The sequence below is a fragment of the Leptodactylus fuscus genome, unplaced genomic scaffold (assembly GCF_031893055.1).
Source record: "Leptodactylus fuscus isolate aLepFus1 unplaced genomic scaffold, aLepFus1.hap2 HAP2_SCAFFOLD_123, whole genome shotgun sequence".
In the NCBI taxonomy this organism is placed as follows: domain Eukaryota; kingdom Metazoa; phylum Chordata; class Amphibia; order Anura; family Leptodactylidae; genus Leptodactylus; species Leptodactylus fuscus.
The window spans coordinates 230,150-253,426 of record NW_027440066.1 but is presented as its reverse complement, the minus strand read 5'-3'; the positions used below and the strand labels follow the sequence as shown (position 1 = coordinate 253,426).

General features: G+C 49.9%; 6 non-coding genes and 3 pseudogenes across 6 annotated transcripts; all 9 read left to right on the top strand.

Annotated features, from left to right (window-relative positions):
- The first annotated feature begins 1,177 nt into the window (after nucleotides 1–1,177).
- Nucleotides 1,178–1,364, top strand: LOC142186880 (U2 spliceosomal RNA). The gene has a single exon (XR_012712370.1). It is a non-coding gene; the product is annotated as a U2 spliceosomal RNA (small nuclear RNA).
- Nucleotides 1,365–3,001: 1,637 nt separating this feature from the next.
- Nucleotides 3,002–3,192, top strand: LOC142186863 (U2 spliceosomal RNA). Its single transcript, XR_012712360.1, has one exon. It is a non-coding gene; the product is annotated as a U2 spliceosomal RNA (small nuclear RNA).
- A 1,637-nt stretch (nucleotides 3,193–4,829) lies between these two features.
- LOC142186963 (U2 spliceosomal RNA) lies at nucleotides 4,830–5,020 on the top strand. Its single transcript, XR_012712426.1, has one exon. It is a non-coding gene; the product is annotated as a U2 spliceosomal RNA (small nuclear RNA).
- Nucleotides 5,021–6,657: 1,637 nt separating this feature from the next.
- LOC142186952 (U2 spliceosomal RNA) lies at nucleotides 6,658–6,848 on the top strand. The gene has a single exon (XR_012712415.1). It is a non-coding gene; the product is annotated as a U2 spliceosomal RNA (small nuclear RNA).
- Nucleotides 6,849–8,485: 1,637 nt separating this feature from the next.
- Nucleotides 8,486–8,578, top strand: LOC142186925 (U2 spliceosomal RNA; annotated as a pseudogene).
- A 5,639-nt stretch (nucleotides 8,579–14,217) lies between these two features.
- Nucleotides 14,218–14,421, top strand: LOC142186872 (U2 spliceosomal RNA; annotated as a pseudogene).
- Nucleotides 14,422–16,058: 1,637 nt separating this feature from the next.
- LOC142186941 (U2 spliceosomal RNA) lies at nucleotides 16,059–16,249 on the top strand. The gene has a single exon (XR_012712404.1). It is a non-coding gene; the product is annotated as a U2 spliceosomal RNA (small nuclear RNA).
- A 1,637-nt stretch (nucleotides 16,250–17,886) lies between these two features.
- Nucleotides 17,887–18,077, top strand: LOC142186930 (U2 spliceosomal RNA). The gene has a single exon (XR_012712393.1). It is a non-coding gene; the product is annotated as a U2 spliceosomal RNA (small nuclear RNA).
- A 1,637-nt stretch (nucleotides 18,078–19,714) lies between these two features.
- On the top strand, nucleotides 19,715–19,807 carry LOC142186924 (U2 spliceosomal RNA; annotated as a pseudogene).
- The last annotated feature ends 3,470 nt before the right edge of the window (nucleotides 19,808–23,277 follow it).

Below are 23,277 nucleotides of genomic sequence, written 5' to 3'. Positions count from 1 at the left end.
GTCACGTTCAGATCGGAGTTCCTGTGCTCGGAGGCCTTCCGGAGGTGGAACGAAGGAGGGATCGCTGGGATCAGGAACCGTGTGGCTTGCTTGACCTCCTTGCAGGGCGGATGGAAAACTTTGGTGGTATCCATGGACGATCCGTTCGTGACGACCTCGGAGATTTTGAGCTTTGTGAAGTTGGTTGCCCCGGTATGCAGATTTAAGAAAGACCTGTTAAACAAGGTTGGTTTCTGGACTGGTAGAAAGAGGTTCTCCGTCTGGATCAAAGAGGAGAACCTAAGCCAGCTTGATGGGGACATTGATTTCGGTGGAAACACTGGATATTGCTATTGGGAGGGTCTTGGTAAAAGATCCTCCAGTATGGACAAAATAAGGACTGATAAAGAAGAAACAAAGACTGATTGTAAGGACTTTCCTTTTGATTCAGGACCCAAGATGGGAAAAACAGAGACTGTGTGTGGGACTCAAAAAACAGAGCCCAGCTCTGATGTTTCTCTTACAGGTTTACCTTCAATGCGGAGGGTGGGGGAAACTTTGTCTTATGGAGTGTTGTGTGATTTTAACACAGGAAAATGTTTGGAGGAGGTTGTGCCGTTTAATAAAGTATGTAAATTGAAGGCAAAGGTAACTGAAATAATAAAGGTAGAAAAAGCTGATTATGGAGATGGGATAGAAGCAAAATACAAAAAGCCTAGTGAGGAAATGGTAAATGTATTGTTGTGTAAAGCAATTGAAGATCAGGATGCACTAAGAGAAGAGTTAGAAAACTTTAATGAGGAAAGGGGCCAGGCTGTGAGGGACTTTCATAAGGATCATGAGGGTTTCTATGATCGGTACTCAATTAATGACCCTATAGTTAGGGAAGCACTAGATAAAAAATGCTTGAATAATGTAGAAATGACTGCACTATTTCTTCTTGCTATGCAGGGGGGATATCCAACAAGTGTTAGGAAAAAAAGTCATAAAGGTAAATATAGGAAAAGTGCAGAAGCTCAGGAGGAATTAGTAAAGAGATTAAGTATAGATTGGTCAAAGGAATTAATATGTTAAAATGTTGGAAAAATGCTTAATATGATGTGATATGTAAACAAGTATGTGTATTGTATGTGTAAATGATTTATTTTTGTATAAAATGTTAAGTTGATGTGTATTGATAAAATGTTAAATAAAGATGCTACCCTTTGTGGTAGATTTCAACTTAAAAAAAATCTGTTCTTATCAGTTTAATATCTGATACGTCCCCTATCTGGGGACCATATATTAAATGGATTTTTGGAACAGGGAGATGGAAATAGAGCTTGCTCTGTCCACTCCACGCATTGACCTGGTATTGCAGTATCTCCAGGACCGGTGCACCCCTCTTAATTTGGTTGAAAAATAGAAAAAAAATTTCTTTTTTCCTTCTGCTGCTTGCTGGCATTTCAATGTCTTGCAACAAATCAGAAGAATTGGATGAGAAATCCTATTTGTATTTCCGAATTTTATTTTATTTTTTTTTTGGTTCAATAATTTTGTGTCACCCCTTCTACCTCTTAGATTGTCAGCTCTTGCGAGCAGGGCCCTCAGTTCCTGCATTGTGTGAAATGACTAGTTTTGTAATGTATATTGTTGTCTGTAAATTAACCTGACAAATTGTACAGCGCTGCGGAATGTGTTGGCGCTATATAAATATGATGTATTGTTATCATTGTAATTTTTGGTAATTGTTTTTTCTTTTGTCCAAATTTATTTATTTTCATTTTGGTTTCTTCATTTTGTTTCAGATTTTCCTGCTGACTTGAAAACTTTTTTTCCGTGGAAGAGAATGGAGTATTAAAATTTCTGAGGCAAGCAAGAGAAATTGCTTTGCACTTGTACCTGGATTTTGCACAACTTGATGCTACTGCTACTGCTATTACTGCTGCTGTTGTTGTCGTCGTCCTCCTCTTCTTCTTATTTCGCAGTGCTTGTTGCCCTCTTGTGGCTGCCTGCTTGCTCCGGAGACAGACTGACATGCAGGCAGGGTTTATGCAGATTTGCAGCAAGCGCTGTGCATCGCTGAGTGACAGTAGTGGCAACTGGATTTGATCTGTTTCGCTGTACAAGAGGAACATTCTTCGTACGGTTTCGGAAATTTTCTCTGTCTAGCATTTTTTGGACTTGCTTTGATGACGACAAAAATGTACCAAGCAGACAGCGATGTGCTGAGAAGTGTAGAGGTGGGGCCGTGGGCCCTACTGTGATGCCAAACGCATTGGCTATCACCCTGTTCACCTTTTGGTGCAGACCTCACACACCATGACAGATCGGTACACTATCCACAGCCAGCTGGAGCACCTCCAGTCCAAATATATTGGCACTGGTCACGCAGATACCACCAAGTGGGAATGGCTGGTGAATCAGCACCGAGACTCCTACTGCTCTTACATGGGCCACTTTGACCTGCTGAACTACTTTGCTGTAGCTGAGAACGAGAGCAAGGCCCGTGTGCGCTTCAATTTGATGGAGAAGATGCTCCAGCCGTGCGGGCCTCCGGTGGACAAACCTGACGAGTCTTAGAGCCAGAGCCATCCTTCTTCTTCTTCTTCTCCCTGCTTGCTTTCCTATTCCCCCCACTCACTCTCTTCTTGTGGGGGCCCCAATTTTGTGATGTAATGTATTCCTTTTCTATTTTTTGGGAATGAAACCGTAGAAGCTGTGTTTCGAGGAAAAGCAAACCAACTCCTCGTGAAGTACGTTTTAGTGGGTGTGGTCTAATGGAGAGGCGGGCCTGATGCAGATTTGCCTGCTGCGAAGGCAGTGCACTGCCGAGTCCTTGCCGCCAAAGTTCTACTATCACCTGTGGTCACTTTCCTGTAGTGATTAACCATTGATTGGCTGACTGTGGTAATGCTGTGCACCTGTGTTTCTTGCCTGGGTGTGAGAGTTGCTGACCAGGTTGCTAGCTGTTCTTCCTTCTCCTTTGGCAGTGCACGTTGCTTCCGGGGGGCGCCGCTCGGGTGCGTCCAATTTTTGGGTTATCGCTTCTCGGCCTTTTGGCTAAGATCAAGTGTAGTATCTGTTCTTATCAGTTTAATATCTGATACGTCCCCTATCTGGGGACCATATATTAAATGGATTTTTGGAACAGGGAGATGGAAATAGAGCTTGCTCTGTCCACTCCACGCATTGACCTGGTATTGCAGTATCTCCAGGACCGGTGCACCCCTCTTAATTTGGTTGAAAAATAGAAAAAAAATTTCTTTTTTCCTTCTGCTGCTTGCTGGCATTTCAATGTCTTGCAACAAATCAGAAGAATTGGATGAGAAATCCTATTTGTATTTCCGAATTTTATTTTATTTTTTTTTTGGTTCAATAATTTTGTGTCACCCCTTCTACCTCTTAGATTGTCAGCTCTTGCGAGCAGGGCCCTCAGTTCCTGCATTGTGTGAAATGACTAGTTTTGTAATGTATATTGTTGTCTGTAAATTAACCTGACAAATTGTACAGCGCTGCGGAATGTGTTGGCGCTATATAAATATGATGTATTGTTATCATTGTAATTTTTGGTAATTGTTTTTTCTTTTGTCCAAATTTATTTATTTTCATTTTGGTTTCTTCATTTTGTTTCAGATTTTCCTGCTGACTTGAAAACTTTTTTTCCGTGGAAGAGAATGGAGTATTAAAATTTCTGAGGCAAGCAAGAGAAATTGCTTTGCACTTGTACCTGGATTTTGCACAACTTGATGCTACTGCTACTGCTATTACTGCTGCTGTTGTTGTCGTCGTCCTCCTCTTCTTCTTATTTCGCAGTGCTTGTTGCCCTCTTGTGGCTGCCTGCTTGCTCCGGAGACAGACTGACATGCAGGCAGGGTTTATGCAGATTTGCAGCAAGCGCTGTGCATCGCTGAGTGACAGTAGTGGCAACTGGATTTGATCTGTTTCGCTGTACAAGAGGAACATTCTTCGTACGGTTTCGGAAATTTTCTCTGTCTAGCATTTTTTGGACTTGCTTTGATGACGACAAAAATGTACCAAGCAGACAGCGATGTGCTGAGAAGTGTAGAGGTGGGGCCGTGGGCCCTACTGTGATGCCAAACGCATTGGCTATCACCCTGTTCACCTTTTGGTGCAGACCTCACACACCATGACAGATCGGTACACTATCCACAGCCAGCTGGAGCACCTCCAGTCCAAATATATTGGCACTGGTCACGCAGATACCACCAAGTGGGAATGGCTGGTGAATCAGCACCGAGACTCCTACTGCTCTTACATGGGCCACTTTGACCTGCTGAACTACTTTGCTGTAGCTGAGAACGAGAGCAAGGCCCGTGTGCGCTTCAATTTGATGGAGAAGATGCTCCAGCCGTGCGGGCCTCCGGTGGACAAACCTGACGAGTCTTAGAGCCAGAGCCATCCTTCTTCTTCTTCTTCTCCCTGCTTGCTTTCCTATTCCCCCCACTCACTCTCTTCTTGTGGGGGCCCCAATTTTGTGATGTAATGTATTCCTTTTCTATTTTTTGGGAATGAAACCGTAGAAGCTGTGTTTCGAGGAAAAGCAAACCAACTCCTCGTGAAGTACGTTTTAGTGGGTGTGGTCTAATGGAGAGGCGGGCCTGATGCAGATTTGCCTGCTGCGAAGGCAGTGCACTGCCGAGTCCTTGCCGCCAAAGTTCTACTATCACCTGTGGTCACTTTCCTGTAGTGATTAACCATTGATTGGCTGACTGTGGTAATGCTGTGCACCTGTGTTTCTTGCCTGGGTGTGAGAGTTGCTGACCAGGTTGCTAGCTGTTCTTCCTTCTCCTTTGGCAGTGCACGTTGCTTCCGGGGGGCGCCGCTCGGGTGCGTCCAATTTTTGGGTTATCGCTTCTCGGCCTTTTGGCTAAGATCAAGTGTAGTATCTGTTCTTATCAGTTTAATATCTGATACGTCCCCTATCTGGGGACCATATATTAAATGGATTTTTGGAACAGGGAGATGGAAATAGAGCTTGCTCTGTCCACTCCACGCATTGACCTGGTATTGCAGTATCTCCAGGACCGGTGCACCCCTCTTAATTTGGTTGAAAAATAGAAAAAAAATTTCTTTTTTCCTTCTGCTGCTTGCTGGCATTTCAATGTCTTGCAACAAATCAGAAGAATTGGATGAGAAATCCTATTTGTATTTCCGAATTTTATTTTATTTTTTTTTTGGTTCAATAATTTTGTGTCACCCCTTCTACCTCTTAGATTGTCAGCTCTTGCGAGCAGGGCCCTCAGTTCCTGCATTGTGTGAAATGACTAGTTTTGTAATGTATATTGTTGTCTGTAAATTAACCTGACAAATTGTACAGCGCTGCGGAATGTGTTGGCGCTATATAAATATGATGTATTGTTATCATTGTAATTTTTGGTAATTGTTTTTTCTTTTGTCCAAATTTATTTATTTTCATTTTGGTTTCTTCATTTTGTTTCAGATTTTCCTGCTGACTTGAAAACTTTTTTTCCGTGGAAGAGAATGGAGTATTAAAATTTCTGAGGCAAGCAAGAGAAATTGCTTTGCACTTGTACCTGGATTTTGCACAACTTGATGCTACTGCTACTGCTATTACTGCTGCTGTTGTTGTCGTCGTCCTCCTCTTCTTCTTATTTCGCAGTGCTTGTTGCCCTCTTGTGGCTGCCTGCTTGCTCCGGAGACAGACTGACATGCAGGCAGGGTTTATGCAGATTTGCAGCAAGCGCTGTGCATCGCTGAGTGACAGTAGTGGCAACTGGATTTGATCTGTTTCGCTGTACAAGAGGAACATTCTTCGTACGGTTTCGGAAATTTTCTCTGTCTAGCATTTTTTGGACTTGCTTTGATGACGACAAAAATGTACCAAGCAGACAGCGATGTGCTGAGAAGTGTAGAGGTGGGGCCGTGGGCCCTACTGTGATGCCAAACGCATTGGCTATCACCCTGTTCACCTTTTGGTGCAGACCTCACACACCATGACAGATCGGTACACTATCCACAGCCAGCTGGAGCACCTCCAGTCCAAATATATTGGCACTGGTCACGCAGATACCACCAAGTGGGAATGGCTGGTGAATCAGCACCGAGACTCCTACTGCTCTTACATGGGCCACTTTGACCTGCTGAACTACTTTGCTGTAGCTGAGAACGAGAGCAAGGCCCGTGTGCGCTTCAATTTGATGGAGAAGATGCTCCAGCCGTGCGGGCCTCCGGTGGACAAACCTGACGAGTCTTAGAGCCAGAGCCATCCTTCTTCTTCTTCTTCTCCCTGCTTGCTTTCCTATTCCCCCCACTCACTCTCTTCTTGTGGGGGCCCCAATTTTGTGATGTAATGTATTCCTTTTCTATTTTTTGGGAATGAAACCGTAGAAGCTGTGTTTCGAGGAAAAGCAAACCAACTCCTCGTGAAGTACGTTTTAGTGGGTGTGGTCTAATGGAGAGGCGGGCCTGATGCAGATTTGCCTGCTGCGAAGGCAGTGCACTGCCGAGTCCTTGCCGCCAAAGTTCTACTATCACCTGTGGTCACTTTCCTGTAGTGATTAACCATTGATTGGCTGACTGTGGTAATGCTGTGCACCTGTGTTTCTTGCCTGGGTGTGAGAGTTGCTGACCAGGTTGCTAGCTGTTCTTCCTTCTCCTTTGGCAGTGCACGTTGCTTCCGGGGGGCGCCGCTCGGGTGCGTCCAATTTTTGGGTTATCGCTTCTCGGCCTTTTGGCTAAGATCAAGTGTAGTATCTGTTCTTATCAGTTTAATATCTGATACGTCCCCTATCTGGGGACCATATATTAAATGGATTTTTGGAACAGGGAGATGGAAATAGAGCTTGCTCTGTCCACTCCACGCATTGACCTGGTATTGCAGTATCTCCAGGACCGGTGCACCCCTCTTAATTTGGTTGAAAAATAGAAAAAAAATTTCTTTTTTCCTTCTGCTGCTTGCTGGCATTTCAATGTCTTGCAACAAATCAGAAGAATTGGATGAGAAATCCTATTTGTATTTCCGAATTTTATTTTATTTTTTTTTTGGTTCAATAATTTTGTGTCACCCCTTCTACCTCTTAGATTGTCAGCTCTTGCGAGCAGGGCCCTCAGTTCCTGCATTGTGTGAAATGACTAGTTTTGTAATGTATATTGTTGTCTGTAAATTAACCTGACAAATTGTACAGCGCTGCGGAATGTGTTGGCGCTATATAAATATGATGTATTGTTATCATTGTAATTTTTGGTAATTGTTTTTTCTTTTGTCCAAATTTATTTATTTTCATTTTGGTTTCTTCATTTTGTTTCAGATTTTCCTGCTGACTTGAAAACTTTTTTTCCGTGGAAGAGAATGGAGTATTAAAATTTCTGAGGCAAGCAAGAGAAATTGCTTTGCACTTGTACCTGGATTTTGCACAACTTGATGCTACTGCTACTGCTATTACTGCTGCTGTTGTTGTCGTCGTCCTCCTCTTCTTCTTATTTCGCAGTGCTTGTTGCCCTCTTGTGGCTGCCTGCTTGCTCCGGAGACAGACTGACATGCAGGCAGGGTTTATGCAGATTTGCAGCAAGCGCTGTGCATCGCTGAGTGACAGTAGTGGCAACTGGATTTGATCTGTTTCGCTGTACAAGAGGAACATTCTTCGTACGGTTTCGGAAATTTTCTCTGTCTAGCATTTTTTGGACTTGCTTTGATGACGACAAAAATGTACCAAGCAGACAGCGATGTGCTGAGAAGTGTAGAGGTGGGGCCGTGGGCCCTACTGTGATGCCAAACGCATTGGCTATCACCCTGTTCACCTTTTGGTGCAGACCTCACACACCATGACAGATCGGTACACTATCCACAGCCAGCTGGAGCACCTCCAGTCCAAATATATTGGCACTGGTCACGCAGATACCACCAAGTGGGAATGGCTGGTGAATCAGCACCGAGACTCCTACTGCTCTTACATGGGCCACTTTGACCTGCTGAACTACTTTGCTGTAGCTGAGAACGAGAGCAAGGCCCGTGTGCGCTTCAATTTGATGGAGAAGATGCTCCAGCCGTGCGGGCCTCCGGTGGACAAACCTGACGAGTCTTAGAGCCAGAGCCATCCTTCTTCTTCTTCTTCTCCCTGCTTGCTTTCCTATTCCCCCCACTCACTCTCTTCTTGTGGGGGCCCCAATTTTGTGATGTAATGTATTCCTTTTCTATTTTTTGGGAATGAAACCGTAGAAGCTGTGTTTCGAGGAAAAGCAAACCAACTCCTCGTGAAGTACGTTTTAGTGGGTGTGGTCTAATGGAGAGGCGGGCCTGATGCAGATTTGCCTGCTGCGAAGGCAGTGCACTGCCGAGTCCTTGCCGCCAAAGTTCTACTATCACCTGTGGTCACTTTCCTGTAGTGATTAACCATTGATTGGCTGACTGTGGTAATGCTGTGCACCTGTGTTTCTTGCCTGGGTGTGAGAGTTGCTGACCAGGTTGCTAGCTGTTCTTCCTTCTCCTTTGGCAGTGCACGTTGCTTCCGGGGGGCGCCGCTCGGGTGCGTCCAATTTTTGGGTTATCGCTTCTCGGCCTTTTGGCTAAGATCAAGTGTAGTATCTGTTCTTATCAGAATTTATTCTGATTCCAGAGAAACCTTGTATCCCACCAGTTCGGGGCCGAGAACGCGAGCCCCTTGTCTACGAGTGATAGAACACTTCGGACGACGAGGAGCAAGAGAGAGCAGCTGAAGAAGCAACTGAGCTAGAACACTGCTGGAGAAGAAGACGACGAAGAGGACGAAGATGGCGACTTCAGGGGACGTCGTGGCAACCACCGCTGCTGCTCCTCAAGAAGACGTCGGACGGAAGACGGCAACCGGAGACGCCAGCCCTGAAGCTCTCCCCGGGCCTGGTGTACCCGGTCTGCGGAAACAGGGACCTCCTTCACTGGAGCCCTGGATGAAGCAGACCGTGGTGCTCAAGCTTAGGGAGGTGGACGGGAGGCTCCCGGACCTGAGCGAGGAGGTCTTCTGCCGGACCATGCTGGCAGACCAGGGCTTCTCCCCCTGCCAGACCCTCAGCGTCCAGAGCTTTGTGACGGGCTTATTCTACGTCACCTTTGCAAGTATGGAGATCTGCCGCCGGTACTGGGAGGCGGTCAAGTCAGCGGCACCGGGCTCCCCCTTCAAGGCCTTCCTGGGCAGCTGCCCTGTCCAGATGGATGAGAGGAGGGTGACGGTGACGATGAGGAACCCGCACACCCCACCCGGAGACATCGCCCGGTTCCTGGCTCGTTTTTGCACAGTGCTGCGGGATCCCACTCGCATCCTGAACAAGACGGGCTACTGGACTGGGAAATGGTCGGTGGTCGTCAAACTGCGAAGGGACGGCGAGGTAAGGCATCTCCCTCAAACATTTTCCTTAGGTAACAGCAGTGGTCTCATCTGGTACCCCGACCTACCGAAGGCCTGCCGGCGCTGCGGAAAGGAGGGCCACCAGGTAAAAGACTGCAAAGCTGACGCCTGCAGGATGTGTCGAGTGGAGGGCCACGCCACAAAGGACTGCCCCACGGCCAAGACCTGCAACCTGTGCGGCATGACGGACCATGTCTACAAGGCTTGCAAGATGCGCACCCGATCCTGGGCTTCCGTGGCCAAGGAACCCCCCTCCACCGTGGTTTCTGCCGGGGCCAAGGCGGGACCGGCGAAGGCCTCAAAAGCCCCAGCCGGAAACGCCAAGGCCCCAGCGGCTCGGGCCGGTCCCTCCGGGACCCAGGCTAGAGCCCAGGCGGCCACTAAGGAGAAGAAACCAGGACCGGAGAAGGAGAAGAAAAAGGGAAAGGCCAAGGGTAAGAAATCGGCACCCCTCCCTACCTCCACCCCCACCGAGGTTTCCACCCCTATAGTCTCCACAACCTCGGTGGACACCCCTGTTAACACCCAACCCCCCACCCGCCCTTCCCCCGAGGTAGCACTAACAGTCCTTCCTCCAGCTACCTCGGTATTGTCTATGGAGGAGTTCCCCCCCCTCCCTTGTCGATCTCTTGTCTCCTCAGAGCCGCCCAAGCAGCCCAAGAAGAGGAAGGACAGGGAGGACTCAGATGACGACTCTTCCAAGAAGATCGCCATAGAGGCCTCAGAGGACGCCATCGAGGTGGACGTCCAGAGAGATCCTATCCCTGAGGTCACCGAACTGGAGAAGAGGGTCGACGAGCTGGTGGACGACTCCGCCACGGAGATGGACCCAGACATCGTCGCCGTCTTAGAGGGGGAAGGACCTCCCAGCCAGATGGCCCTAGTGATCAAGGATCTGGAGGAAGACATCTACGGAAGCGGCCTCAGCCTCGGGACACCGGAGTTGGGCCCAGACATCGATGATGGGAGCGGTAACTTGCATGTATCGTTCTGATTGTTAACTTAACCCTTTTACCTTTTCACTATGGCAGGAATTAACCTTCTTTCCATCAACGTGCGAAGTGTGAGAGAGAAGAGGAGACGACAGACGACGCTTGCATTTTTTGCTGCTATCCCTAACATTAATGTTATTATGTTGCAGGAGTGTTCCCTTCCTTCTTCCAGGTCATACCATCACCTGTGCAGGGAGTGGAGCCACGGCCCGTCCTACTGGTTTGGTGGGGGCGACTGTAAGTCCGCAGGTATTGCTGTCCTCATTAGGGGGAACGCCTTCACTGTTGAATCCGTCCAGGAGCTCGTCGTTGGCCGTCTTGCGGTCATCGACGGCACCTGGGCGGGCGAGCCTCTCAGGCTCATCAACGTGTACGCTTCCCCCATGAAGGCCGAGCGACTGGAGCTTTTCCAGATCCTGCGCACTCAGCTCGTCACCACCAGAGCAGTGGTATTGGCCGGGGATTTCAACTGCCCTGTCGAAGCGGACGGACGAAGCTCCTCGACATCTGCGAAGCTGGACGTCACGTCAAAGCTACTGATCGAGATGGTGGCCGAAGCCTCTCTTCGGGACGCTGTGGGTTCCATGGGGCCGGCATCAGTTAATTATACCTGGTGCCGCCCGGATGGCTCGCAGCGCTCCAGGATTGACTTTGTGTTCACCTCTCGATCGGTCACCCAGGTAAGGCACTCTATGATCCCCTGCTTCTTCTCTGACCACAGGGGCATTCTCTTCGAGGGTACTCTGGGCCACGGTTTTCCTCCTGGCCCAGGTTCCTGGAAGTTGAACTGCGCACTGCTGGAAAATGAGGGGTCGCTGGCGGAGCTTAGAGATGCGTACTTGTGTTGGCGTAACGACCGCTTCTTTTTCAGGACTGTTTGGGAATGGTGGGAATATGTTAAACTCCAAATCCGTCATTTCTTCCAGGTCAAGGGACGCCAGCAGGCGTCACAGCGCAAGAGGGACCTCAAGGGGATGCAGCGCGAGCTCAACTCACTGATGGACCTCGATCGCTGCGGCTGGGACGTCAGGGACATGCTCGCCGAGGCCAAGAGGGACCTGAAAAGGCACTTCGAGGAGGAGGCCCAGCACGTCATCTTCCGTTCCAAAGTGGAGACACTGGAGAAGGGTGAGAAATGTAACTCGTTCTTTTTCAGGAAACTCCACGCCGGCCACACGCCTGTGACAGAGATGAAGGATGAGGACGGCAACATCCGACGGGGGAAGCAGGAAGTGATGGGAGTCGTCCACGACTACTACCGCGACCTCTACTCCCAAAGGCCCATCGATGATGACGCCGCCGAGGAGTTCCTGTCAGGTATCACTAACACCCTTGATCCTGCAGGTGCCGAGGGGCTCGATGACCCTCTGACGGCGGAAGAGGTGCTCTCTGCCGCTAAATCCTTTAGGACCGGAAGGACCCCGGGCAGTGACGGTCTCCCAGCGGAGCTCTACGTAGCGCTGGGCGACCTCATTTGCCCGGACCTGAAGGACCTTTACGAGGAGATGGTGGTGGAGGGTGCCATGCCGCCGTCGCTGAGGGAAGGTCTGGTCACGATCCTGTACAAGCGGAAGGGCGACAGGTGCGAGCTGAAGAATTGGCGACCCATCTCTCTCCTCAACGTGGACTACAAGATCCTGGCCAAGGTGCTGGCGACGAGACTGAAGGTTGTCATCGACAGGATCATCCACCCCGACCAAACCTGCGGCATTCCTGGCCGTAGGATTGCGGACAGCCTAGCCATGGTGAGAGACACATTGCACTACATCGGAGACCGCCGTGCACACGCGGCCCTGGTCAGTCTTGATCAGGAGAAGGCCTTCGATCGTGTCTCTCACGCCTTCATGGCTAAGGCTCTCCGCAGACTCGGTCTGGGTGCGGGGTTCTGTAAGTATGTCGACCTAATGTACTTTGACATTCACAGCTCGGTGATGGTGAACGGCTGGAAGACTGACCCCTTTCCGGTCCTCTCCGGGGTCAGACAAGGCTGCCCTCTTTCACCCCTTCTTTTTGTTTGTGTTATAGAACTCTTCGCGGAGTCTATCCGGCAGAATGCAGGGATTAGAGGGATCACCGCACCGGGACCTGGCAACCACGTGGTCAAGTGCTCGCTGTACATGGACGACGTCACTGTCTTCTGTTCCGACAGATCATCGGTCTCAGCGCTCGTCCAGACCTGCGAGAAGTTCGGCCGGGCTTCGGGGGCAAAAGTCAACTGTGCCAAGTCAGAGGTCATGCTCTTCGGAGACTGGCGTCTGGCTTCATCCTCTCCCCTTCCTTTCACAGTGCAACCGGACTTCATCAAGATCCTGGGAGTCTGGTTCGGAAAGGAGGGAGCGGCCCTGAAGTCCTGGAACGAGCGTTTGGCCAAATGCAACCAGAGGATTGGACTGTGGAGCCTCAGACAGCTTTCGCTGGAAGGGAAGACACTGGTCCTGCGGAATGAGATCCTGCCTGTGCTCCTCTACACCGCGCAGGCCTGGCCACCTCTCAACACCGTGGTTAAAGCCATCTACAGGATCGTCTTCCACTTCATCTGGGGCTCCAAGATGGACAGGGTGAAGCGGGCCGTCATGTACAAGGATCCGTCCAAAGGAGGTAAGGGTGTCCCCGACATCCCCACTCTGTTGAGACTAACCTTTGTTTGTGATTGTGTCCGCAGAACCCTGAGGACTGGAACGGAATCGGCAGGCCGAGCCATGTCCCGCTTGTTCCTGTTACCCCTGTGGCGTCGCCTAGGATGGGACAAGTGGAACAGCTCCGTCCCTTACAACTGGACCGTCCCTTGGCACTACCAAGACGTCACCCGGTTCGTGAGGGAGCACCAGCTGGAGGAGCTCAAGCCTGACCTCTGGAAACCCAAGACCGTCCATAAGCTCATCCGAGCTAAGGACATCATGGAGGAGATCCCAGGGCTGCCGGCTGGAACCGCGGAGGTCGTTTGGAAGAACATCTCTTCGGCCCAGCTGACCAACGGGCACAAGGATATGTCGTGGATGGCCGTGCAGGGAGGTTTGGCGGTGAGGTCGTTCATGCATGCCCGCAACCTGAGCAAGACGCGCTACTGCCCCAGATGTCCCTTCAAAGAGGAGACCACCCACCATCTTTTCTGGGCCTGCCCGTTTGCTCAGGGCCTGTTGGATGCCCTGGAGGATGATTTGCAGGACTCGGTCCCCCGGAACCAGCTTTCTTACCATTCTGTTTTTTATGGACTCTTCCCGGGGACCCACCGAGAGACAGACTGCGAGAAGGCCTGGAGGATCCTCAACTGTTTCAAAGACGCTATCTGGTTCGCCAGAAACCGGCTTGTTCTCAGGAGGGAACAAGTCACCTTTCAGGACTGCTGCAGGCTCATCCACAGCTTGCTGCGGGACTACACCATCCTGGACAGCCTGAGAGGCGAAGACGAAGAAGAAGACTGAGAAGCCTTTTTCTTCGATTGTTTCCTCCATTTTGGGACTTTGCCATTTTTGTCTTTGCATTTGGTATAGTTGCATTGTCAGAGCTCTGAGCCAGTCTTCCCTCTCTCTCCCCCCTCCCTTCCCTCCCCTCCCTCCCCCAAGCTGGCTCGGGTGCTCAGGCAGTGCTATTGTGTTAGTTAGAATAGACATTGTGTTGCTCCCTCGTGTTGGTGTGTTCTTCAATAAAGCTTCGGGCACTGTGTTTACTCCCCTCCCCCCCTCCTCCACATGTCAGATAGCTAGTTGTTGAATGCATGCATGCTGTGGGGCTAGGAAGTACTGGTATGAGGTAGGACGAGGCAGAGCACTCAGGAGACTTCTTCTGGGTCTCTGCTTCGCCCTGCCCCATTAAGTATGGGAAAAGTATTTCTATTTATTTATTTATTTATTTGTGCAAGTATTGTAAGCTGTGTATCAAATGCGCTGCGACGCAGTACTTTGTAAATACTTTTGCTTGACGACTGATTGTGAATAAACGCATTTTCAATCAAAAAATCTGTTCTTATCAGTTTAATATCTGATACGTCCCCTATCTGGGGACCATATATTAAATGGATTTTTGGAACAGGGAGATGGAAATAGAGCTTGCTCTGTCCACTCCACGCATTGACCTGGTATTGCAGTATCTCCAGGACCGGTGCACCCCTCTTAATTTGGTTGAAAAATAGAAAAAAAATTTCTTTTTTCCTTCTGCTGCTTGCTGGCATTTCAATGTCTTGCAACAAATCAGAAGAATTGGATGAGAAATCCTATTTGTATTTCCGAATTTTATTTTATTTTTTTTTTGGTTCAATAATTTTGTGTCACCCCTTCTACCTCTTAGATTGTCAGCTCTTGCGAGCAGGGCCCTCAGTTCCTGCATTGTGTGAAATGACTAGTTTTGTAATGTATATTGTTGTCTGTAAATTAACCTGACAAATTGTACAGCGCTGCGGAATGTGTTGGCGCTATATAAATATGATGTATTGTTATCATTGTAATTTTTGGTAATTGTTTTTTCTTTTGTCCAAATTTATTTATTTTCATTTTGGTTTCTTCATTTTGTTTCAGATTTTCCTGCTGACTTGAAAACTTTTTTTCCGTGGAAGAGAATGGAGTATTAAAATTTCTGAGGCAAGCAAGAGAAATTGCTTTGCACTTGTACCTGGATTTTGCACAACTTGATGCTACTGCTACTGCTATTACTGCTGCTGTTGTTGTCGTCGTCCTCCTCTTCTTCTTATTTCGCAGTGCTTGTTGCCCTCTTGTGGCTGCCTGCTTGCTCCGGAGACAGACTGACATGCAGGCAGGGTTTATGCAGATTTGCAGCAAGCGCTGTGCATCGCTGAGTGACAGTAGTGGCAACTGGATTTGATCTGTTTCGCTGTACAAGAGGAACATTCTTCGTACGGTTTCGGAAATTTTCTCTGTCTAGCATTTTTTGGACTTGCTTTGATGACGACAAAAATGTACCAAGCAGACAGCGATGTGCTGAGAAGTGTAGAGGTGGGGCCGTGGGCCCTACTGTGATGCCAAACGCATTGGCTATCACCCTGTTCACCTTTTGGTGCAGACCTCACACACCATGACAGATCGGTACACTATCCACAGCCAGCTGGAGCACCTCCAGTCCAAATATATTGGCACTGGTCACGCAGATACCACCAAGTGGGAATGGCTGGTGAATCAGCACCGAGACTCCTACTGCTCTTACATGGGCCACTTTGACCTGCTGAACTACTTTGCTGTAGCTGAGAACGAGAGCAAGGCCCGTGTGCGCTTCAATTTGATGGAGAAGATGCTCCAGCCGTGCGGGCCTCCGGTGGACAAACCTGACGAGTCTTAGAGCCAGAGCCATCCTTCTTCTTCTTCTTCTCCCTGCTTGCTTTCCTATTCCCCCCACTCACTCTCTTCTTGTGGGGGCCCCAATTTTGTGATGTAATGTATTCCTTTTCTATTTTTTGGGAATGAAACCGTAGAAGCTGTGTTTCGAGGAAAAGCAAACCAACTCCTCGTGAAGTACGTTTTAGTGGGTGTGGTCTAATGGAGAGGCGGGCCTGATGCAGATTTGCCTGCTGCGAAGGCAGTGCACTGCCGAGTCCTTGCCGCCAAAGTTCTACTATCACCTGTGGTCACTTTCCTGTAGTGATTAACCATTGATTGGCTGACTGTGGTAATGCTGTGCACCTGTGTTTCTTGCCTGGGTGTGAGAGTTGCTGACCAGGTTGCTAGCTGTTCTTCCTTCTCCTTTGGCAGTGCACGTTGCTTCCGGGGGGCGCCGCTCGGGTGCGTCCAATTTTTGGGTTATCGCTTCTCGGCCTTTTGGCTAAGATCAAGTGTAGTATCTGTTCTTATCAGTTTAATATCTGATACGTCCCCTATCTGGGGACCATATATTAAATGGATTTTTGGAACAGGGAGATGGAAATAGAGCTTGCTCTGTCCACTCCACGCATTGACCTGGTATTGCAGTATCTCCAGGACCGGTGCACCCCTCTTAATTTGGTTGAAAAATAGAAAAAAAATTTCTTTTTTCCTTCTGCTGCTTGCTGGCATTTCAATGTCTTGCAACAAATCAGAAGAATTGGATGAGAAATCCTATTTGTATTTCCGAATTTTATTTTATTTTTTTTTTGGTTCAATAATTTTGTGTCACCCCTTCTACCTCTTAGATTGTCAGCTCTTGCGAGCAGGGCCCTCAGTTCCTGCATTGTGTGAAATGACTAGTTTTGTAATGTATATTGTTGTCTGTAAATTAACCTGACAAATTGTACAGCGCTGCGGAATGTGTTGGCGCTATATAAATATGATGTATTGTTATCATTGTAATTTTTGGTAATTGTTTTTTCTTTTGTCCAAATTTATTTATTTTCATTTTGGTTTCTTCATTTTGTTTCAGATTTTCCTGCTGACTTGAAAACTTTTTTTCCGTGGAAGAGAATGGAGTATTAAAATTTCTGAGGCAAGCAAGAGAAATTGCTTTGCACTTGTACCTGGATTTTGCACAACTTGATGCTACTGCTACTGCTATTACTGCTGCTGTTGTTGTCGTCGTCCTCCTCTTCTTCTTATTTCGCAGTGCTTGTTGCCCTCTTGTGGCTGCCTGCTTGCTCCGGAGACAGACTGACATGCAGGCAGGGTTTATGCAGATTTGCAGCAAGCGCTGTGCATCGCTGAGTGACAGTAGTGGCAACTGGATTTGATCTGTTTCGCTGTACAAGAGGAACATTCTTCGTACGGTTTCGGAAATTTTCTCTGTCTAGCATTTTTTGGACTTGCTTTGATGACGACAAAAATGTACCAAGCAGACAGCGATGTGCTGAGAAGTGTAGAGGTGGGGCCGTGGGCCCTACTGTGATGCCAAACGCATTGGCTATCACCCTGTTCACCTTTTGGTGCAGACCTCACACACCATGACAGATCGGTACACTATCCACAGCCAGCTGGAGCACCTCCAGTCCAAATATATTGGCACTGGTCACGCAGATACCACCAAGTGGGAATGGCTGGTGAATCAGCACCGAGACTCCTACTGCTCTTACATGGGCCACTTTGACCTGCTGAACTACTTTGCTGTAGCTGAGAACGAGAGCAAGGCCCGTGTGCGCTTCAATTTGATGGAGAAGATGCTCCAGCCGTGCGGGCCTCCGGTGGACAAACCTGACGAGTCTTAGAGCCAGAGCCATCCTTCTTCTTCTTCTTCTCCCTGCTTGCTTTCCTATTCCCCCCACTCACTCTCTTCTTGTGGGGGCCCCAATTTTGTGATGTAATGTATTCCTTTTCTATTTTTTGGGAATGAAACCGTAGAAGCTGTGTTTCGAGGAAAAGCAAACCAACTCCTCGTGAAGTACGTTTTAGTGGGTGTGGTCTAATGGAGAGGCGGGCCTGATGCAGATTTGCCTGCTGCGAAGGCAGTGCACTGCCGAGTCCTTGCCGCCAAAGTTCTACTATCACCTGTGGTCACTTTCCTGTAGTGATTAACCATTGATTGGCTGACTGTGGTAATGCTGTGCACCTGTGTTTCTTGCCTGGGTGTGAGAGTTGCTGACCAGGTTGCTAGCTGTTCTTCCTTCTCCTTTGGCAGTGCACGTTGCTTCCGGGGGGCGCCGCTCGGGTGCGTCCAATTTTTGGGTTATCGCTTCTCGGCCTTTTGGCTAAGATCAAGTGTAGTATCTGTTCTTATCAGTTTAATATCTGATACGTCCCCTATCTGGGGACCATATATTAAATGGATTTTTGGAACAGGGAGATGGAAATAGAGCTTGCTCTGTCCACTCCACGCATTGACCTGGTATTGCAGTATCTCCAGGACCGGTGCACCCCTCTTAATTTGGTTGAAAAATAGAAAAAAAATTTCTTTTTTCCTTCTGCTGCTTGCTGGCATTTCAATGTCTTGCAACAAATCAGAAGAATTGGATGAGAAATCCTATTTGTATTTCCGAATTTTATTTTATTTTTTTTTTGGTTCAATAATTTTGTGTCACCCCTTCTACCTCTTAGATTGTCAGCTCTTGCGAGCAGGGCCCTCAGTTCCTGCATTGTGTGAAATGACTAGTTTTGTAATGTATATTGTTGTCTGTAAATTAACCTGACAAATTGTACAGCGCTGCGGAATGTGTTGGCGCTATATAAATATGATGTATTGTTATCATTGTAATTTTTGGTAATTGTTTTTTCTTTTGTCCAAATTTATTTATTTTCATTTTGGTTTCTTCATTTTGTTTCAGATTTTCCTGCTGACTTGAAAACTTTTTTTCCGTGGAAGAGAATGGAGTATTAAAATTTCTGAGGCAAGCAAGAGAAATTGCTTTGCACTTGTACCTGGATTTTGCACAACTTGATGCTACTGCTACTGCTATTACTGCTGCTGTTGTTGTCGTCGTCCTCCTCTTCTTCTTATTTCGCAGTGCTTGTTGCCCTCTTGTGGCTGCCTGCTTGCTCCGGAGACAGACTGACATGCAGGCAGGGTTTATGCAGATTTGCAGCAAGCGCTGTGCATCGCTGAGTGACAGTAGTGGCAACTGGATTTGATCTGTTTCGCTGTACAAGAGGAACATTCTTCGTACGGTTTCGGAAATTTTCTCTGTCTAGCATTTTTTGGACTTGCTTTGATGACGACAAAAATGTACCAAGCAGACAGCGATGTGCTGAGAAGTGTAGAGGTGGGGCCGTGGGCCCTACTGTGATGCCAAACGCATTGGCTATCACCCTGTTCACCTTTTGGTGCAGACCTCACACACCATGACAGATCGGTACACTATCCACAGCCAGCTGGAGCACCTCCAGTCCAAATATATTGGCACTGGTCACGCAGATACCACCAAGTGGGAATGGCTGGTGAATCAGCACCGAGACTCCTACTGCTCTTACATGGGCCACTTTGACCTGCTGAACTACTTTGCTGTAGCTGAGAACGAGAGCAAGGCCCGTGTGCGCTTCAATTTGATGGAGAAGATGCTCCAGCCGTGCGGGCCTCCGGTGGACAAACCTGACGAGTCTTAGAGCCAGAGCCATCCTTCTTCTTCTTCTTCTCCCTGCTTGCTTTCCTATTCCCCCCACTCACTCTCTTCTTGTGGGGGCCCCAATTTTGTGATGTAATGTATTCCTTTTCTATTTTTTGGGAATGAAACCGTAGAAGCTGTGTTTCGAGGAAAAGCAAACCAACTCCTCGTGAAGTACGTTTTAGTGGGTGTGGTCTAATGGAGAGGCGGGCCTGATGCAGATTTGCCTGCTGCGAAGGCAGTGCACTGCCGAGTCCTTGCCGCCAAAGTTCTACTATCACCTGTGGTCACTTTCCTGTAGTGATTAACCATTGATTGGCTGACTGTGGTAATGCTGTGCACCTGTGTTTCTTGCCTGGGTGTGAGAGTTGCTGACCAGGTTGCTAGCTGTTCTTCCTTCTCCTTTGGCAGTGCACGTTGCTTCCGGGGGGCGCCGCTCGGGTGCGTCCAATTTTTGGGTTATCGCTTCTCGGCCTTTTGGCTAAGATCAAGTGTAGTATCTGTTCTTATCAGAATTTATTCTGATTCCAGAGAAACCTTGTATCCCACCAGTTCGGGGCCGAGAACGCGAGCCCCTTGTCTACGAGTGATAGAACACTTCGGACGACGAGGAGCAAGAGAGAGCAGCTGAAGAAGCAACTGAGCTAGAACACTGCTGGAGAAGAAGACGACGAAGAGGACGAAGATGGCGACTTCAGGGGACGTCGTGGCAACCACCGCTGCTGCTCCTCAAGAAGACGTCGGACGGAAGACGGCAACCGGAGACGCCAGCCCTGAAGCTCTCCCCGGGCCTGGTGTACCCGGTCTGCGGAAACAGGGACCTCCTTCACTGGAGCCCTGGATGAAGCAGACCGTGGTGCTCAAGCTTAGGGAGGTGGACGGGAGGCTCCCGGACCTGAGCGAGGAGGTCTTCTGCCGGACCATGCTGGCAGACCAGGGCTTCTCCCCCTGCCAGACCCTCAGCGTCCAGAGCTTTGTGACGGGCTTATTCTACGTCACCTTTGCAAGTATGGAGATCTGCCGCCGGTACTGGGAGGCGGTCAAGTCAGCGGCACCGGGCTCCCCCTTCAAGGCCTTCCTGGGCAGCTGCCCTGTCCAGATGGATGAGAGGAGGGTGACGGTGACGATGAGGAACCCGCACACCCCACCCGGAGACATCGCCCGGTTCCTGGCTCGTTTTTGCACAGTGCTGCGGGATCCCACTCGCATCCTGAACAAGACGGGCTACTGGACTGGGAAATGGTCGGTGGTCGTCAAACTGCGAAGGGACGGCGAGGTAAGGCATCTCCCTCAAACATTTTCCTTAGGTAACAGCAGTGGTCTCATCTGGTACCCCGACCTACCGAAGGCCTGCCGGCGCTGCGGAAAGGAGGGCCACCAGGTAAAAGACTGCAAAGCTGACGCCTGCAGGATGTGTCGAGTGGAGGGCCACGCCACAAAGGACTGCCCCACGGCCAAGACCTGCAACCTGTGCGGCATGACGGACCATGTCTACAAGGCTTGCAAGATGCGCACCCGATCCTGGGCTTCCGTGGCCAAGGAACCCCCCTCCACCGTGGTTTCTGCCGGGGCCAAGGCGGGACCGGCGAAGGCCTCAAAAGCCCCAGCCGGAAACGCCAAGGCCCCAGCGGCTCGGGCCGGTCCCTCCGGGACCCAGGCTAGAGCCCAGGCGGCCACTAAGGAGAAGAAACCAGGACCGGAGAAGGAGAAGAAAAAGGGAAAGGCCAAGGGTAAGAAATCGGCACCCCTCCCTACCTCCACCCCCACCGAGGTTTCCACCCCTATAGTCTCCACAACCTCGGTGGACACCCCTGTTAACACCCAACCCCCCACCCGCCCTTCCCCCGAGGTAGCACTAACAGTCCTTCCTCCAGCTACCTCGGTATTGTCTATGGAGGAGTTCCCCCCCCTCCCTTGTCGATCTCTTGTCTCCTCAGAGCCGCCCAAGCAGCCCAAGAAGAGGAAGGACAGGGAGGACTCAGATGACGACTCTTCCAAGAAGATCGCCATAGAGGCCTCAGAGGACGCCATCGAGGTGGACGTCCAGAGAGATCCTATCCCTGAGGTCACCGAACTGGAGAAGAGGGTCGACGAGCTGGTGGACGACTCCGCCACGGAGATGGACCCAGACATCGTCGCCGTCTTAGAGGGGGAAGGACCTCCCAGCCAGATGGCCCTAGTGATCAAGGATCTGGAGGAAGACATCTACGGAAGCGGCCTCAGCCTCGGGACACCGGAGTTGGGCCCAGACATCGATGATGGGAGCGGTAACTTGCATGTATCGTTCTGATTGTTAACTTAACCCTTTTACCTTTTCACTATGGCAGGAATTAACCTTCTTTCCATCAACGTGCGAAGTGTGAGAGAGAAGAGGAGACGACAGACGACGCTTGCATTTTTTGCTGCTATCCCTAACATTAATGTTATTATGTTGCAGGAGTGTTCCCTTCCTTCTTCCAGGTCATACCATCACCTGTGCAGGGAGTGGAGCCACGGCCCGTCCTACTGGTTTGGTGGGGGCGACTGTAAGTCCGCAGGTATTGCTGTCCTCATTAGGGGGAACGCCTTCACTGTTGAATCCGTCCAGGAGCTCGTCGTTGGCCGTCTTGCGGTCATCGACGGCACCTGGGCGGGCGAGCCTCTCAGGCTCATCAACGTGTACGCTTCCCCCATGAAGGCCGAGCGACTGGAGCTTTTCCAGATCCTGCGCACTCAGCTCGTCACCACCAGAGCAGTGGTATTGGCCGGGGATTTCAACTGCCCTGTCGAAGCGGACGGACGAAGCTCCTCGACATCTGCGAAGCTGGACGTCACGTCAAAGCTACTGATCGAGATGGTGGCCGAAGCCTCTCTTCGGGACGCTGTGGGTTCCATGGGGCCGGCATCAGTTAATTATACCTGGTGCCGCCCGGATGGCTCGCAGCGCTCCAGGATTGACTTTGTGTTCACCTCTCGATCGGTCACCCAGGTAAGGCACTCTATGATCCCCTGCTTCTTCTCTGACCACAGGGGCATTCTCTTCGAGGGTACTCTGGGCCACGGTTTTCCTCCTGGCCCAGGTTCCTGGAAGTTGAACTGCGCACTGCTGGAAAATGAGGGGTCGCTGGCGGAGCTTAGAGATGCGTACTTGTGTTGGCGTAACGACCGCTTCTTTTTCAGGACTGTTTGGGAATGGTGGGAATATGTTAAACTCCAAATCCGTCATTTCTTCCAGGTCAAGGGACGCCAGCAGGCGTCACAGCGCAAGAGGGACCTCAAGGGGATGCAGCGCGAGCTCAACTCACTGATGGACCTCGATCGCTGCGGCTGGGACGTCAGGGACATGCTCGCCGAGGCCAAGAGGGACCTGAAAAGGCACTTCGAGGAGGAGGCCCAGCACGTCATCTTCCGTTCCAAAGTGGAGACACTGGAGAAGGGTGAGAAATGTAACTCGTTCTTTTTCAGGAAACTCCACGCCGGCCACACGCCTGTGACAGAGATGAAGGATGAGGACGGCAACATCCGACGGGGGAAGCAGGAAGTGATGGGAGTCGTCCACGACTACTACCGCGACCTCTACTCCCAAAGGCCCATCGATGATGACGCCGCCGAGGAGTTCCTGTCAGGTATCACTAACACCCTTGATCCTGCAGGTGCCGAGGGGCTCGATGACCCTCTGACGGCGGAAGAGGTGCTCTCTGCCGCTAAATCCTTTAGGACCGGAAGGACCCCGGGCAGTGACGGTCTCCCAGCGGAGCTCTACGTAGCGCTGGGCGACCTCATTTGCCCGGACCTGAAGGACCTTTACGAGGAGATGGTGGTGGAGGGTGCCATGCCGCCGTCGCTGAGGGAAGGTCTGGTCACGATCCTGTACAAGCGGAAGGGCGACAGGTGCGAGCTGAAGAATTGGCGACCCATCTCTCTCCTCAACGTGGACTACAAGATCCTGGCCAAGGTGCTGGCGACGAGACTGAAGGTTGTCATCGACAGGATCATCCACCCCGACCAAACCTGCGGCATTCCTGGCCGTAGGATTGCGGACAGC